At 38.1% G+C, this 18,234-nt stretch overlaps 1 protein-coding gene across 1 annotated transcript in view; it reads right to left on the reverse strand.

Annotated features, from left to right (window-relative positions):
• GMDS (GDP-mannose 4,6-dehydratase) overlaps positions 1-18,234 on the reverse strand; it is a 609,262-nt gene that overhangs the window by 345,556 nt on the left and 245,472 nt on the right. The gene's annotated exons all lie outside the window — the stretch shown is intronic.

Here is an 18,234-nt window from a genome sequence, read left to right on the forward strand (position 1 = left end):
TCTCATTATTTATATTCAGTATATCATTTAATTTTTACAACAATTCAATGAAGTATATATTAATATTCTAATCTGATAAATAAGAAAAATGGTTAATTTTTTATTTAGTGCCACTTCTTGACTGACCAGTCACATTTGAAAATATATTTTTGGTCTTTTATTCCCAAACTAAACTCCCACATGTACTTTCACACATCCTGAGGTTACTATACTCTGCCTTTCCTCCCCGATACTCATTTAAAGAAACCATAGATAAGAAATGGCCAACCTAAATCTCAACAGGGAAAGGTTGTTATTCAGTCCTTTGCTAGATTTATGACAAAATCAGAAAGTGGGGTCTGGGAACATTATCTTTAGCTGTACAGTGAAATTTAGGAACTAACTGTCTGGAAAAGCACACTTCTGAGATCTTGGGTCCTATATCTATTTGCTAGCAAAGTTATAGTAGAATCTAAGACTCTCAACTTGAAGTCCTAAGAAATTTTTTGAAATGCCACACAGATATGCTTTTAAAAAGGTGGAGGGAATCTATTCACAAATGCATTACATTTGAGCCCTGAGAATCTATCAATTGTGTCTCTATCACTGATTTCCAATAGTACTCCCATAACTATTTTGATAACTAAGGGAGATCATTAATCATAAAAAATCTGGGGGCTGGGTGAATACATAAAATTCCCCCTCAACTATCTGATTTTCCACAACTTACCATTACTTTTTTATAGATTAAAAAATGATTCTATTATGTAGAATTTAAAATTATTTTTATGAAAACTGACAGTTAGAAACAACTCATAGATGCATAAAAACACAAAACACCACCATTTAATCACTAGATTCCAAGGATTAATAAAATATAGGGAATTGGTTATATAACCTCAGCAAGTTTTTACAAAAGTTCTAAATGATTTTAAGAACCACATTAGGGGATTTTTCATTATATTAAGAGATGAGGGAAAGGTGTGTGTGTGTGTGTGTGTGTGTGTGTGTGTGTGTGTGTGTGTGTGTTATACAGCAGAAGAAAATCATGATCAGGCTATTTTAAATCTGAGAAGTTACAAGCCCACATCTAAATAAATGACATAACACAGACATCAAACCAGAAAGAGGGGTCTCTGTCATTGAGAACAGGACATTTTATCTCTTGAAATTATAGCATGATAAAGTTTACTTTTATATATTGCTTTTGCATCCTGTACTCTTACTAAATTTATTTATTAGTTATGTTTCTATATATTAACATCAAACTACCAGAAAGAGATATTAGGAAAACAACTTCATTTAAAATTGCATCAAGAATAAATACTTAGGAATAAGCTCAATAAGGAGGTTAAGATCTGCACACTGAAAACTACAAGACAATGCAGAAAATTGAAGATGAAAAAAATAAATTAAAAAATATTCCATGCTTATGGATTTAAAAAAGTAATATTGTTAAAATGTCCATAGGGCCTAAATCAATCAACAGATTCAATGCTATCCCTCCGTAAATTCCAATGGCATTTTTCACACACACCCACACAAAAAATAATTTTTGAATGAAACCACAAAAGACCCAGAATAACCAAAGCAACCTTGAGAAAGAAGAACAAAGCTGAAGGCATCACACTGCCTGACTTCAGACTATATTACAAAACTACAGTAACCAAAGCAGTATAGTATCGGCATAAAAACAGACACACAGATCAATGGAACAAAATATAAAGTCCAAAGGGAACCATTCAAATGCAAAAGATTAAAATTGGAACCCTATCTTACACTGTACTTGAAAATAAACAAAATGGATTAAAGACTTAAATTTAAGACCTGAAACTGTAAAATTCTTTAAAGGAAACATAGGAGTAATACTCTTGACATCATTCTTGACACTGTTTGATCTGAGAAGCAGGGCAACAAAAGCAAAAATAAACAAGTGAGATTCTATCCAACTAAAAAGCATCCGCACAGCAAAGGAAACTATCAACAAAATGCAACAGAAACTTACAGAATTAGAGAAAATATTTGCAAATCATTTATCTGACAAGTATTTAATACTCAAAATATATAAAGAACTCACTCAACTCAACAGAAACACAAACAAACAATGCACTGCAATTAAAAAGTGGGTAGAGGAACTAATAGACATTTTTCCAAAGAAGCTATACCAATGGCCCACAGGTACCCAAAAGGTAATCAATGTCACAAGCCATTAAAAAAAAAAAATTAAAACCACTATAAGCTATCACCTCACATATATTAAAATAGCTACCATCAAAAGACAAGAGAGAACAAGTGCTGGTGAGGATGTGGAGGAAGGCAGCCCTGTGCACTGCTTGTGAGAATGTAAATTGGTTCAGGCACTATGGAAAATAGTATGGAAGTTCCTAAAAAAATTAATAATAAACTACCACATGATCCAGCAAGCACCCTTTTGTGTATATATATCCAAAGAAAATGAAACAGCATCTCAAAGTGATATCTGCACTCCATGTTCCCTGTAGCATTATTCAAGATACAGAAATAACCTAAAATTCTGTCAACAGATGAATGGATAAAGCAGATGTGAGATAGATCCATACAAAGAACTCACACAATTCAATAGAAAAACATAATGGAACATTATTCAGCCAGGAGAAAGAAGGAAATCCTGCTGTTTTCAACATGGATGGAATTTGAGGGCATTATGCTAAGTGAAATAAGTCAGACATAGAGAGACAAATACTGCATGTTATCACCCTACATGGGGAACCTGAATAAAATTCAAACTTGTAGAAACGGAGAGTGAAAATGATTGTCAGAAGCAGGGAGAATGAGGAAAATAGGGAGAAGTTAGTAAAAAGATACAAACTTTCAGATATAAAATGAATATGGTCAGAAGATTTGGTATATAGCATGGTGGTTCTATTGTATTTATTGTATAAATAAAACATACTAAGAGAAAATTAAAAAATGATAAATATTGTCACCCAAAAGTTAAAAAAAAAAAAAAAAGCAAAGTGGAAATGCTGCACTATATGTTACCTTGAACAGTACGTAAGTGTTTGAATTTCTCTACATCCTCGCCAGTACTTTGTATTATCCGTATTTTTTATTACAGATAAGTGGGTTTAAAGTGGCATTAAATTAAGGTTTTAATTTGCATTACCCTGATGGATAATAATGTTTTCATGTGCCTAATGGCCACTAACAATATATAAAAAATACCAATGGTTTCTGTATGTTGATCTTACAACCTGAATGTTCACTGAATTCATTTATTAGCTCTAATAATTTTTATTGTATTCTTTAGAATTATCTATAAACAATGTAAAATCATATTATCTGCTACAAGAGACAGTTTTACTTTTTCATTTATAATATTTTCTTTCTTTTTCTTGCCTAATTACTCTGCTTGACCCTCCAGCACAAGGTTGAAAGAAGTGGAGAGAGCCCACAACCTTTTCTTATTCCTTACTTTAGCAGGAAAGCATCTACTCTTTCACTATCCTATCTAATAAAAGATTAATATGCAAACTGACCATCCCTTCAACACACAAATGGCTGCCCCCACGTAGTCAAAGATTGCTGCCCTCAGGTGGACATAGATGGCCGGCAGGGGAGGGCAGTTCAGAGGTCCAGGCCTGCAGGGAAGAGCACTTAGGCGGTGATCATGCTGGCAGGCAGAAGTGGTTAGGGGCAATCAGGAAGCCAGGCAGGGGAGCAATTTGGAGCCAGCAGTGTGAGAGAGTTGTCCGATTGCCCATTTAGGCTCAATCCCAGTAGGATCGGGCCTAAACAGGCAGTCAGACATCCCTCAAGGGGTCCCAGATTGGGACACACACCCCTGTGCACGAATTTCAGGCACTGGGCCTTTAGTTAAATATAATATTAGCTGTATATTTATTATAGACTAGGGGCCTAGTGCACGAATCTGTGCATCTTGAAAGGATCTGTGGGCCAGGAGGCTGTAGTGGACACAGGGGAGGATCTCAGCCCATCCTCTGCACCACAGCCTGGCCCCTCCTACCAAGGCCCTGGGTCCCCTGTCTGCTGGTAGCCCCACTCCCTCTACCACTGCTCTCACTGCTGACAGTGCCAGCCCTAATCGCTCTGTGCCATCAGCCCCTCAGGAGCTGGGGGAGATGGAGAAGCCCTCAGGGTTGATCAGTGCCAGCAGCTGCCACTTGCACCTGCTGACAGTGCTAAGATATAGGGACTGGTGCTGGGTGCTGGCAGTAGTGCAAATGGTGATTCTGGCGCCTGCAGCAGGTGCGAGAGGTGGTTGCTGGCCCCAATAGCCCCCTCAGGAGCAGGGGGAAGTGGAGAAGCCCTGAGGGGCGATTGGCGCTGAGCACCAGGCAGGACCACAGGAGCAGTGTGCAGGAGTAAAGAATTTTTAGTAACCACCAGATGCTTGCCCCGATGACAGTGACCAGTGTCCCTCCTTTGTCTGGCGCCCCTGCTCACCTGCTCCACCATCCCACTGCAGCTGACACCCACCATGTTTTACTTGCACCCCATGGTGGTCAGCACAATTCATAGCAACCCACAGTTCCACAGTTAGTTCTATTTGCATATTAGCCTTTTATCATATAGGATGACTTTTTTTTAGTTTAAGTTCTCTTATATTCCTAGTCTGTTGTTTTCATCATGAAAAAGAGTTGGATTTTTTCAAATATCAAGTTTTCTGTTGGTCTGTTAACAGATTATATGGCAGTTGTCCTTTATTCTACTGCTATACTATATAACAATCACATTTTGTGAATTAAACTAACTTTGCATTCCTGCACTAAATCCCACTTGGTCGCAGTGTATACTCCTCTATATTTGCTGGATTTAGTCTGTGAATATTTTGTTCAAGATTTTTGTATCTGTTGTTTTTCCCGTGACATCATTATCTGCTTCTTGATACTTTAAATTCCAAGTTTCACCTAAATATTAAGCTGGCCACAGTCGAAAACACTGCTGAGGCGTTTATCTGACCAATGCTATACATACTCAGGATATTTATCTGAAGAAAATTATATTTTGAGAAATTACCCTTGGGAATAATATAAGTACATATAAAAATTATTTGTCAGGTTCTACAGGCATAATTTATACATGTCAATACTTAATATATATGCCTCAAGATAATAATTTAGTGATAATAAATAGCATATATATATATACACACATTTATATATCAATTATCAGAGATAAAATAAAGAATTCTAAACATCAAGATTTAGAAACTAAAATAATATGAAAATAGTCTTAATTTTATAAACTTTCTCAATTCTACTACTTAAATTAGGGTAATCAGACTGCTTCCAATTTAAATGTGTATATATATATATATATATATATATATATATATATAGTCTTAACTTTGCAGAAATATTAAAAAATTATAGATAATACATTTTTCAATGCTTTAATAATGAAAAAATATTACAATGAATTCAGATGAATATATTATTTAAAAATCAAATAAAAGCTGCATAAATGTCTAAAGAGAAGTTTTGCAAATTCGAAATATAAAATTATCTGAAAATACATCTGTTCACACAGGAGGAAATTTTGTTTAAACCATACATAGATATATTTGTTTTCCTTAAATCACAGATGGAATGTTACTTTAAAAAATGTAAAGGCCTGAGACTGAATATGTGTTTACCTACTAAGCTTATCTGGAAAAATAAAACAAATCACTTAGCTCTTCTACCCCCAGCTGAGATGGTCTTGTGCTTCCTCCTTTGCCCAGCTGTTCCTTGTGCATTTGGCTTTAATCAGGTACAGAGCAGGAACTCAACATCCTGTTGCCTTACTCTGATTAGGAGGAGTCAATTTCTACAAATTGGCAAGTTTCTGCTGTTAGTGATGAATCAGTTGCTTTTAAGTATTTGAAAGGGATCTAAAGCAGCATCCTAGCCTATTGCTATTTCCTGATCTATTTATAATCAGCCACTCCAAGAACCCAAATATTGAAAATTTAGGAATACAGCAAAAAAGAATGGATAACTACCTAATATCTGAAATAGTAACAGTAGTAATCAATGGCTATAATGCTAATTGTAGAAGTCTAAAGATCATTAAAATATTAAATCAGCAAGCTAAGCAACCAAGGTACTCTTTTCCTAAAAATCAAGAGACATACAGTGAAAATTTAAAGGCTGGGTCCAAAAACTCAAGGACTCAGTCTCTAGAAACAGTAAGTATAGAATTAGAGATATAAAGAGGGAAAAAAGGCCCTAATTAATATAATAAGTGAAATATGTATGACTCACTTGGACTCCAGGCCTTGCCTTAACTTCGATTCCTAAAACTCTAGTTATACATATAAGCTACTGAAGTTACCAACACCTTGGAGGAATAGAACATAATTACACCCACTAGTGATGATGCCCCAAGTAAATTGCCATCACCACCCATTCAGGACATAGCTCTACACACCACCCCACACCCCACTACACCCCACCACATCCCACCCCACCCCACCACGCCACACCACACACCACCACACCATACCATACTATACCATACCACAATACACCGCCTCATTCTGGAGCCCAGCAAGGCTGCAAGGTGATATGAACTATGTATACACCACCCAGCAAATAGGGTGGCAAAAAGCCAGACTTCCTCAGCTGTACTACCTTAATTTAGTGATTGTGAAATGACAAAGTCTCATTAAGACTTGGCCACTGTCTCTTTCTCAACAACATTACATTGCAAATATGCCAGCCCAAAATCAAATGGCTTTATGTAATCCTATCAAGCCAAAGATGAGGAAAGTTGGACTTGAGAATGAGGAAACGCTTTTCATAGAAACTTATCTGTTTTATGGCCTGACAGGCTCTCTAACCTAGCAAGGTAGCAGAGTGTGGAAAGATGGCACAGATGACACGAGTAAGCTGCATCCAGCCAGGAAATGCAATGCCAAAAGAACAGGGACTGGATCTAAAGAAACCAAAGTGGAACCAAATTTAGAGGCCAAGAGCACAAACTTTGTGAACAGGTAGGGTCCCTAGCAGCAGCCTTCCTTTGTTCCACGCTGCCCCCTTGTGGTTGGTGCATGTCATAGCAAGCAATTGAACTCACAGATGGTCAAACTCCCAAAGGGACAGTTTGCATATTAGGCTTATACATATATATATATATATATATATATATATATATATATATATATATATATATATATATATATATATATCTGTCTGTCTGTCAAGGGGCAGGGGTATGGCTGGAAAAAAAAAAAGGAAGCAAATAGGACAACCAGAATCAGCAAGCCTTCTAGATCCTAAATGTAAACAGGTGAATAAAAGGAGTAGCTCCCACCCAGATGGCATCGCTTAGAGTTTAAGTATCAACCTATGAATCTGGTTGTGGACTCAGGTGTGCTGGAGGTAGCCGATCAATGTTTTTCTCTCATCATTGATTTTTCTGTCTCTCTTTACCTCTACCTATCTCTCTTAAATCAATAAAAATATATTTTTTTAAAGCGTAGCTCTCGACCAACTCCATAACCAGCAGAAACTTATATTCTAAAAGCCAATGGAACATTTTTGTGGAATTTTCTGGTACTCTTGTATTTTTTGAGATTCATAATATAAAAAGAAGTATAGTGATAGTCATTATTAAAGTAATACAGAGATTCAATCATTTTTAAAATTTAAATTTTAAAAGTAAGGTGGAAATCACAAATGAGATCACTTGTTAAATCTGCTAACAATTATGCAGATTTCAAAATCAAAGTCACAACCAGGTTTATCTCTGTATAAAACCAAGCTTCATAGCAGGCCTGGCCCCTCACAACTGCCCTCTCCCACAGGCCTAGTAGCCACCAACTGCCCTCTTCTGCCAGCCCAGTCACCTCTAACTGCCCTCCCCTGCTGGTCTGATTGCCCAAAACTGCGCTCCTCTACTGGCCATCTTGTGGCAGTCATCTTGTGTCCACATGGGAGAAGCCATCTTTGAACACATGGGGTGGCCATCTTGTGTGTTGGAGTGATGGTCAATTTGCATATTATCCCCATATTAGAAAGGATTATATTGAAAACAATACTCAAACACACATGTAAATTACATTAACATGAAAACAGTGGCAGCTACCTAACTATATACGTATGCTATCAAGGAAAAGTCATTTTGATTTAGACAATAGAATAAAGGTTCTTCTGACATCTACACTAATAAAAGAGAAACATGCAAATTAATTATCACTTTGCTACACCAAGCCATGCCCACTAGCCAATCAGAAACTAGTATGCAAATTAATCTAACCAAAATGGTGTCCAGCCACTGAGCTGGAGCAAGCAGGAGGCTTGGGTTGGCCTGGCAGTGGAGGAAGCCAAGCTTCCTGGCTGGCCCTGGCCTCCACTCAGGGCTACAAAGTTTCAATTATAGAAGATAAATAAATCCCAACAAAAATGGTAGCGGCCATGGAGCAGGAGCAAGCAGGAGGTTTGGGTTTCCCCTGGCGATGGAGGAAGCCAACCTTCCTGGCTGGCCCTGGCCTCTACTCAAGGCCACAAAGTTTCAATTATAGAAGATAAATTCCAACAAAAATGGCGACCGGCCATGGATCTGGAGACAGCTGGAGGCTTGGGTTGCACCTGCAGATGGAGGAAGCCAAACTTCCTGCCTGCCCTGGCTTCTGATGAAGGCTACAAAGTTTCAATTATAGAAGATAAATAAATCCTTGATACTTGATTCCAGCCAGCCCTGGCCTCCGCTCAAGAAAGCACTGGGAAAAAAAGAAAAAGTAAAAAGGGGCTGGGACCTTGGGTTGCCAGGATGTGATCAGGCAAGGATGGGATGGCAGGGGTTGATGCGGGTAAGCAGACCAGTAGGGGGGCCAGTTGGGGTGAGCAGGCCATCAGTGGGGGTCAGCTGGAGGTGATCAGGACAGCAGTGGGGGGAATTTGGAGTGAGCAGGCCAGCACGGGGACAGTTGGGGGTGAGCAGGCTGGCAGGGGGATGCATTTGGGGTGAGCAGGCTGACAGGGGGGCATTTGGGGATGATCTGGCTGGCAGGGGCAGTTGGGGGTGAGCAGGCCAGCAGGCAGAGTGGTTAGGGGCAATCAGGTAGGCAGGCAGGCAGGTGAGCGCCTGGATCCAGCAGTCCCGGATTGTGAGAGGGATGTCCGACTGCTGGTTTAGGTCCGATCCCTATAAACCAGCAGTAGGAGATCTTTTGAGGGGTCCCAGATTGGAAAGGGTGCAGGCCGGGCTGTGGAACACCTCCCCACCCCCCATGGACGAATTTCATGCACCAGACCACTAGTCCTATATAATAAAAGGCTAATATGTGAATAGCCCGAACTGCAGGACAACTGAACAACTGGTCACTATAATGTGCACTGACCAGCAGGGCTCACACAGAACATGGCGGGCATCAGCCATGGTGGGATGGTGAAGCAGGTGAGTGGAGGTACCAGACCAAGGCAGGGTGCCAGTCGCTGTCATTGAGAAAAGCCTCTGATAGTTACTGAAAATTCTTTGCTTCTACACCCCAATGGTCTCACCCAGTGCTTACACCTGCTGCCAGCTCTGGCCCCAATCACTAAGCACTGTCAGCAGGTGCAAGCAGTGGCTGCCAGTCTTGATCACCCTTCAAGGCTTCTCTACCTCCCCCTGCTCCTGAGGGGTGACTGGGGGCCAGCAGCTGCCTCTCACACCTGCTACTGGCAATGGCCCCACTTGCACCTGCTGCCAGCCCCAATCACCCCTGAGGGCTTCTCCACTTCCCCCTGCTACTGAGGGGTGATTGGGCCATCAGCCACCACTTGCACCTGCTGACAGCACCGGCTCCGCTTATACCCGCTGCTGGTTTCGGCACCAATCGCTCCATGATATCTTGGGTGTGACTGGGGCCGACACCATCAGCATGTGGAAGCGGCTGTGGTAGGAGCAAGGCTGCCAGCAGACAGGGGCCATGATGGGGCAGCTAGGAGGGAACATGGAGGATGGGCCAAGACCTGTCCCTGTGCCTACTGCAGTCTCGCAGCACACAGTTCCTTTCAGGGTGCACAAATTCGTGCACTGGCCCCTACTGTGTTTTCCCAAAAATAAGACATCCCCTGAAAATAAAACCTAGTGCATCTTTGGGAGCAAAAATTAATATAAGACACTGTCTTATTTTTGTGGAAACAGGGTAATTTTTACATAAAGTTGAACTCATTTTAAGTGCCATTAATTAGGATTGTTATAAGCTACAAGGGGACAGGACTTCTGCTTTGTCCTCATGATAACTATTTGCTGGGTAAACAGACTTCAGTGCTGTAATTTTTAGATTTCAAAAGGTAAAAACTTTGTTTAAAAGGGTGAAGTGGACCTTGGCAAACGCAGATGTGCAGGCCTCCTCAGAGAGCCTTGGATAACTCAGGCTACACAGATAACCCAGGAAGCAAAACTGCAACACAATAATTTCACTTCAGGAGTGAGAAATAGACAGTGTGAAAGACTCTCTCAAATTAAGTATATAAAGAAAAGGTGGATTTGAAGAAAGCACTAAACTAAAAGTCCATATAGTCAGTAAGCAAAAAGCATGAATAAATAACTTGAATGGTAGACAAAACTATTCAAAAACTAGCTAAGCTACCATTCAATAGTATAGCAAACTTAAGATATTTTCAGACAGAGATATGCAATTTATAATTCACACAATTTCACTGAAATTACTACTAAAGGACCTATTTTAAGAAGAAGGAAACTGAGTTCAAAAATCAGGAACAGGATGGAAGAAATAAGAGTAAATAAATTGATTGATGCAAATAAGTCTAAACAGTTACAATCTATGTTTAAAACAAAAATAATAACTAATTTGCAGAATATGCAAACAGGGCAGAATTAAATGACAGGACAATACATGGAGCATGGGGACAGCAGATCAGCATTAGAGTTCTGAGTAGGTAGTGAGAACCATTAATTACACTTAGACTTCATAAAGTATAAGTCTTAAAATTAAGCCTAACAGCAAAAAGGATATAAGTGGCAAGTATGACTTCTGAACTAGTAGCTGAGGAAAAGGAAACAAAAACTTCAAACTAAAATAAGTAAGGAAATAGAAAAAAAAGACAAGCAAAAAAAAGATATGATAATCATGAATAAGGAAAAATGGGTAAGTCCACAACAATAGTGAGAGATTTTAATAGTTTGTGGAATTGTTATAATCTTCAATGTAGTCATTTAGGACAAAAAGAAATAAGTGAGCCTAACAAATTAATGGAAAAAGAAACAGAAAAAAGATATTAAAATTGATTTCTTTGTTTTGGTTTTGAAAAAAAAATCTAATTTGTTTCCATTTACTGGAAGAATTAATAATCAAACTATTAGTTCTGTAAATATGAGGATGTGTGTGTGTGTGTGTGTATAAAATGGCCCAGAAAAAAAAAAAATGGAGCTTAGAACCTACCGAAAATAAATATTTAGAACTCTTAAAGTTTATATACACATAGGCAGGCAGACATACACAAATACACAAGAATTTCTTTTTGTACTTGAAAAATTTTCCAACTAAGTGCTTACTTAATATTGTATATGCTGTTATTAGCCCAATAAATTCAACTAACTTATTGCATGAATAATTAGTCTGCTGGCTGAAAAGATAGTACTTTCTACCTTGTACTTTAACCTGTGGATCTATAAATGAATAAGTGAATGATCATCCTATCTAATAAAAGGATAATATGCCAATTAACTGTCATTCTGTCACAAAGATGGCAGTACCCATAGCAGTTGGAGTGCTAGACATTGGTGGAGTTGCCTGGAGACGAGCCCCAGCATCCCGCATGCCCTGGCCCACAGAAGCTGGCCAGGGCACATGGGAGGCTGGAATTGTGGAATTCTGAGCTGAGGGACACCCCCCACCCCCCAGTGCACAAATTTCGTGCACTGGGCCTCTAGTTCAAGATGAATAAAGGTACACACCATGTAGCCAGTAGCCAGATCAAGATGTTCTCTGGCAATATAAAACCACTTTTTAATATTTGAAAAATGAAAAAATGGGAAGGTTCATCTTAATTCTTAACAAAGTGACATAGAAAATATTTTTGTTTGAATAACTGGCTCTGTCAAGAAGATCATTTCACGAGTCACATGTTAAATTATCAAGTTTCCCTTGCTCAAAGATGTTGTCTTTATTTTATTTTTTTAGGTTATTAATTAACCTATAAGTTTTCTTTTCTTTTTTTTTAATTTTTTAAATTTTTATTTATTTATTTATTTTTATTTTTTATTTTTTAATTAAATTATTATCTGTATACATATTTTAACATTGCCCCCCCTCCTATATATACCCTCCCTCCCCAGAGTTTTGTGTCCATTGGTTGTACTTATATGCATGTATACAAGTCCTTTGGTTGATCTATTATCTCCCCCAGATCTCCCTCCCTACCTGCTGTAATTTGACAGTATACTTGTTGCTTTTCTGTCTCTATATCTATCTTTTGATTCATCAGTTTATAATGTTCACTCATTTATAGATAATAAAAAAGATGTTGTCTTTAAAAACAATTTAAAAAAGATTTTAAGTTACAACATGGTCCTCAAAATTTTGGGACATAAATACAACCAAAATTTATTTTAAAACTGCTTTGCACATGTTGCTCAAATGTTCAAGTTTTCCTTTTTTAATTTTTTAATGTAAAATGTGTAACCCTCAGAACAATCACTTTAAGTTTAATTAGCACCACCAGGCTGCCAAACAAAAACAGTGCTCAAAAGGCAAAGGGAAGTGGACCACCAGTTGTCCCGGGGCCATTACACCCTTTCACTTTCTGGTTGTGGCTCTCTCTATCTGAGGGTATAGAAAATCTCTCCCTACTCCTCTCATTTCAAACTCAGATGGCCTTGGTTCCCAAGAACACCTTCACTCCACATTCACTAGCCTCTATCCTTTCCTTTGCTGATTGCTGGCAAAGCTTATCTATCCCAAATACAAACATCATCAGTATGCAAATGGGTTTATGAAGTGGAAAATAAGGATAATAAGGGATTTTTTTCAAATAAAACATTTTTTTTTTCTAAAAGGCCTTTGCAATTTATATGTGAAACATAAAAAGGAGATTTTATACTAATAGTTTTTTTTTGCTTGGTAAATGAGAATATACTATTCAAAGCAACCAGCATCTGGAATAGTCATTTTTATTTCCTACTTTGCTGGCTATAGGTGCAAACTTATTGTGAAAATTCATTTTGTCCTTTGTACATCTGTACATGTTATCAGAAAAATGTTTAATTTTAACATTAACATTTCCTATAATCCTCACTACCACTCTCAGTATTCCCTATGAATGCTTCAGAAGGACTGGTTTTAATGTTGCCGATGAATACATTGCAAAGTGAACCTCACAGAACCCAGTGTTGGTGCCCACCAGATTAAGTGAGATGTTAATGCATATTGATCAACTCTAAATTAGCTACTTTATAAAATGTCTGTTAAATCTTCATTTGTTTATTGAATGTGGTCTATGAACAAGCTTTTTACTAATACTGAGATATAATCAAGAAATAGGAAATGAGTCCATAAATATTTCCAAAGAAAAGTATGGACTATATAAGGAATAAAATGATAATAAGATAGAGAAAAAACCAGACTAAAATTAAATAATCTCAGGAACTATGGAATGCACATTAACATGAATATAAGCTAAAATACCATGGTAAACTAGGAGCTGACACCAGAGAATATAGTATGAATTAAGATGATTTAGTCTAAAATGACTGCACTAGGTGACCTGTTGGTCCTTTTAGAGCTGGAATGAAGAGAAGGGCAGTGCTCCTGAGGAAGACACAGGGTACTGGACAAGGCTGGGCAGGAGTTGGCAGGTGTTGAGCAAAGGGTTTATCCAGGTTAGCCGGGCTATGTGGCAAGAACAAGTGAAGGTGAAGGGAGGTAAAAGGCAGTCTAATATGAAGAGATGAGCAGGCAAAAAGCTGTGATGGGAATAATTTGTTCTGTTTTCTTCTCCTTGGATTTCTAGTATGCTTGGAAGGAAGCTTAGATGATTTTTTTTTCTTAAAGTTGAAGATTAAGAAAGATGATTTATTTGGAAATATAAGATGTGCAGACATAGAGAGGGTTATTCTTTTACTTTTAATATATATTTTTATTGATTTCAGAGAGGAAGAAAAAGGGAAAGAGAGATAGAAACATTAATAATGAAAGAAGCTGCCTCCTACATGCCCCACACTGGGGATTGAGCCCGCAATCTAGGCATATGCCCTGACCAAGAATTGAACTCAACCACTAAGCCATACTGACAGGGTGAGAGGGTTACTCTTATAAGAAAATAAAACCCAGGAGAAAACTATTAGGGTCTGAAATAAAAATAGGAATGATGAACATAATAGGGATATTTGGCATATTCATATGAACAAAAACAGAATTTACTGATGTCCCAAAGACAACCACAAGACAGAATTCTTCTGGAAACAAATGTAAGGAAATCAGAGAATAGCAGAGCATATAATTGTTACTGGAAAATCAGTAAATGACACGTCATAATACAGACTTGATAAGTCATAAATGTATGCTTCATAAAGTTTACAAAAGCCCTTTTTATTAACAGTGCACTTATACATGAAAAGCAGAAACTTTAGGAAATTATCTGCAAAATCAAATTAGCTTTCCACAGTGATACAACTAATGAACTGATGCCACAACAGAGTCCTTTGGTTCTAACTTTCACACTAGGAAAATCTCTGGTTCCTATACTTCTATGAACAAAGGTTTCAAAAAAAAACTTTTAATATTTCAGGAAAAACAATTAAGTTATGGGGTAGGGGGGGGGGGAAACACACTCTTAAAGATAGCTCCTAAAATGGACCTAGAAAGAGGTCTAACTGGTAAAACAATATCTTACACAGTTTAATAAGTTCTGCTGCAGGTCTCAATTTTAGCTGCCTTTAACAGATATCTTTAAATATAAAATGATTACATTTATTCAAGCAAGGTCTCATTCTGTTTAGTATAATTAGTTTGTATAAACTTGTTCAGGATGTGACATAGATATAAAACACCCTTGAAAGTGGAAAGAAGCACAGATAAGGGGTAAATCAATTGAAATTAAATATGTTTCAAGTTCTTAATGGAGAAAAAGTACCTGTATTTTTAAATTCTAAATCACTTATCCTTTGCAATTATCTCATCTATAGAACTCCCAAATCAATTTGACTGAACTTTCATTTATGCTTTAAATAGGGAAATAAATGATACATTTCTAAATGTAATTAATTGCAACAAAAATTCCTAGGACACCCCATGTAAGTCAGAGAGGACTAAACAATACATCTTAGCAGCTTAGGACAAAAGGTCATTTGGAAGGGATGTGCTTTTAAGGGTTTACAAAAGCTTGGTCTGCAGTCCTGTAATAAAGAGGAAGCACATCTCAGCAAAGGAAGGATGCCCACTTTAAATAAGGAAATGGGTTTGCAGGATGCACACATGCTGCTTTCTATTAATGAGAAGCACAGTCTACAAAACCATTCTCATACTGCTTTAGCTTTCATGTAGAATACCTGCAGAGAATGCCTAATATAAACAAAACAAGTAATATGTCCAGGCACCATTTTATTAAATGATTTATGCATTCTAATAGAGGCTAAACACTGATGACTATATTCCAGTTAACAGCTATAATTACTGGTGTGATGACTGTACACCAGGATCAACGCCAATAATGTTGGGAAGAGAAGCACACTTCATAGGTTTATGAGGATAATTAGGAAACATAGATGGCTTTGCTATGGGTTGTTTTTTTTTAACCAATGGAAATAAGGCAGAGATTTCTTGAGACCTTTATCATAACTTTTTTTTAAACATTTTATTGTGGATGTTTAAAACATGTAAAGTTTTATCTCCTTCAAGACACAAAATAAATCTAATCTATATTTTAATAAATATTAATTTAAACTTAATTTGACCTTCACTTAATTTGGATTCTTCCATCTCTCTCTGTTTCTGTCTCACCTCTCCCCAAATCTGACCCTAATCAGATATTCCTTCTCACCATCTACTGAAAACCCTTGGGGTTCTTAGCACCTCAACTTAGAAGTATGCAAAAGCAGATAAATTAATTACTTAGCAAATCTACTACAAGTTGTCCATAATAATGGTAATTTCCATGAACTACCTCAATGATGCAGGGAGATCAGATTACAAACTACACCTTTAATTCCTCACAATCTCTCTACACCATGTAAGTTGCAAATTTTCTAAAACTGAAAAACACTTGCTCATTGTATAAGACTTGTGTCAAGCATTACTTCTATTATGAAATGTTACTCAATTGTATTCTGGTGGATCTGGGATTGACTCCTGCTCGACGATATAACAGGCTGAATAAGTATATGTTTGGAGTTTCACTTGTTTCCTCAAAAGAAAAAAGTTTATCTGCAAGAAATTTATCTGGAATTTTAACATCAAAATATTTCAAAGATGTCACTTTAATATGTGCATAATTTTAAATTTTGTGTCATTTTTATTACATACTAGGGTGTGAAGAGGCAGCGTAAAATATTATTTCCATGTTCCAGGTCCCTTGAAGATTTTAATGTGGTCCTGGGCAAACCTCTAGTATAAAATAGATTGCATGCATTTTATCTCACTGTTGAGCTGTATTTCTCAACATAAGATAAAGAGCACCAGAAGGACTGTCCAGAGAGGTGGACAGTTTGAAGAAGAAATAAAATGGGATGCTTACACAGGGACTGTGACAAACTCCAAGTCACTCTTACAGCACAGTCTGCATACCATGCACCAGCTTCCTTACTGCTATCTACTGTGCACAGCCTCCATAAGAGTCTGTTCCTGTTGTCCAGATTTCCTTAACAGATGATTTCATCACAGAGAGTACACGGGAATACTCACATCAAATGTGTGAACTTAGAAAGCTGAGAAAAATATCACTGAGTCTCTTGAAGTTGGTGCTTGCAAAGTATCTCAATGGCATCCTACATAAAAAAGATGTAATATGCAAATTGACCCTCATGCCCTTGCACAAGATGGCTGCCCCCATGTGGTCAAAGATGGGTTCCACAAGATGGCCAGCAGGGGAAGGTAGTTGTGGGCGATCAGGTCAGCAGGGGAGGGCAGTTGGGGGGAACCAGGCCTGAAGGAGAGGGTAGTTGGGGGCAACTGTGCCAGCATGGAAGGGCAGTTGGGGGCAACTGTGCCAGTAGGGGAAGGCAGTTGGGGCAGATTGGGCCAGCAGGGGAAGGCAGTTAGGGGCAATTGCGCTGGCAGGGGAGCAGTTAGGCATCAATCAGGCTGGCAGGGGAATGGTTAGGGGGCTCTCAGGCTGGCAGGCAGAAGCGATTAGGAGCAATCAGGCGGGCAGGCAGGTAGCCAAGCCATTGGGAGCCAGCAGTTCCAGATTGGGAGAGGGATGTCTGTGGGATCAGTCCTAAACTGACAGTCGGACATCCTCCGAGGGGTCCCAGATTGGAGAGGGTGCAGGCTAGGCTGAGGGACACTGCCCCCCAGTGCACAAATTTTGTGCACCGAGCCTCTAGTTTTGCTATAATAGTCAAAAACAGAAAATAGTTCAGGTATCCATCCACAGAAGAAAGACTGAAACAACCTGGTATCCTATATAATGGACTATTGCTCAACAGTAAAAAGGGACCACTACTGATACATGCAACAGCATAAACAAATTCCCTAACATTATGCTACAAGTAGGGGAAGTCAGGCAGAAAATAATATAAACTATCTCAATCCATCTATGTTAAGTTCTGGAACAGGGCTTACTAAGAAAGAGTGCAGTGATTATATGCATCTCCATAGAGGTTTGGTTATATGGTGTTCATACCTATCAAACTATTCAAGGGTATGTTTAATACCTGTGTATTTCACTGTAATTAAGTTTGACCTAAAATGTTTTAAATTTATTTAAAAAAAAACGCAACACGATGTATATAGCGAATTACACTGATGTTAGAAACTTACTTTGAAATTCAAAAAGAATAAGGTGGGTTCATGGAATAATAGACAGATGAAAAATTGATAGAACAGTCTCGATGTCGCTTCTTTGTATTCATAGTTATGGGGATTCTGTTCAGCTAGTCTTCAGGCGGTTCTCAGTGATGGTTGTTCTATAAATCAGTTGCAATTCTGATATGGTCATTTTGAGGTGAGCACAGCAGTTAATCACCCCATTGCCTTGGCCCTTTACTGTTTTTATTTCAGTATCTGAGAATTTGTAAGGAGAGGATAAGAGAGGACACACAACTTCAAATGTTGCCCCAATTTCTTTCTGTTTTTTTATTAATCCTCACCTGAGGACATCT

This window comes from Pipistrellus hanaki (genome assembly GCF_964339955.1).
Source record: "Pipistrellus hanaki genome assembly, chromosome: 2".
Taxonomy (NCBI): Eukaryota; Metazoa; Chordata; class Mammalia; order Chiroptera; family Vespertilionidae; genus Pipistrellus; species Pipistrellus hanaki.